Genomic DNA, 1,341 nt, shown 5'->3' with positions numbered 1-1,341 from the left:
ATCGCTGGACACACTGCCTGTGGGTGGCCCTGAAGTCTGCAGAAGGATACAGAGAGGAATTAGACCCATTTTCTGTCCCAAGGACCTCAATGGGACCCTGCGAGCTTGTTAAACGTATGAACCCACTACCCGCAGAGGACTGAACAATGCCCACAATATCCCAGGGACTGACCAGCATCTGAATTTGCCGCAAGTGAGCTATTTCTCAAAAGTTTGCACTTCGGCTCAAGATGGATGTGAACTGAGTGATTAACCCCAGAGGTACCATATATATATGTGCATATATATGAATATGAATATATACGAATATATATGCACAAATATATGGTGGATTTTCAGGAAAAAAGTCTGTGTTGCCCTAAGGTCTTTAGGGACGGCAGGCCGTTCCAAGCACATCTGCCTTCCCGGATTGTGGACACAGGGGGTCCCAGAGCCAAAATGAGACAGAGTCCCAGCAGATCCCAGAGGCCCCAGGGCTCCTTCCTAAGGACTCTGCTCCTTCCCGCTTTCCGCAGTGGAAATCAGACTTCAGGACGGAAGCAGACACCTCCCTCTCCCTCACCTTTCTGCCTGGGACGGTCGCCATGGTCCCCGTGGACGCATTCCAAATGAAGAAATGAAAGGCTCAAAGAGCTGATCGCAAAGCTCCTAAGGCACGGAGGCCGAATTCAGACCCACAGCTGTCTGCACTGTCCCCCAACAGACCTCTTGCCAGCGGGTGATAGCCGCCATGGATGGAGGGGCCAAAGCATCCCTGGGTACGCTGTCTGCGGGTGGCCCTGAACTCTGCAGAAGGATACAGAGAGGAATTAGACCCATTTTCTGTCCTAAGGAGCTCAATGGGACCCTGAGAGCTTCTCAAACGTATGTATGCACTACCTGCAGAGGACTGAACAAGGCCACAAAGCCCCAGGGCCTGACAAGCCTGTGTATGTGCCGCAAGTGAGCAATTTCTCAAAAGTCTGTACTTTGGGCTCATAATGGACATGAAATGAGTGGTTGATGCCAGAGCTACCATACATATATGTGCATATATATATATGAATATATTCACATATATATATGGTGGATTTTTAGGAAAGAAGTCTGTGTTGCCCTCAGGTCTTTAGAGAAGACAACTTGTTCCAAGCACATTCGCCTTCCCGGATTGGGGACACAGGGTTTCCCAGAGCCACAATGAGACAGTGTCCCAGCTCATCCAAGAGGCACCGGGGCTCAATCCTGGGGCCTCTCTTCCTTCCTACTTTTTCAATTTGATATCAGACCTCTGGACTGGTGCAGACACCTTTCTGTCCTTCACGTTTCTGCCTGGGAAGCACGCCCGGTTCCTGGACACTCATT

Source organism: Pteropus vampyrus, unplaced genomic scaffold, assembly GCF_000151845.1.
Source record: "Pteropus vampyrus isolate Shadow unplaced genomic scaffold, Pvam_2.0 Scaffold213, whole genome shotgun sequence".
Taxonomy (NCBI): Eukaryota; Metazoa; Chordata; class Mammalia; order Chiroptera; family Pteropodidae; genus Pteropus; species Pteropus vampyrus.
Note: the sequence above shows the minus strand (reverse complement) of the source record.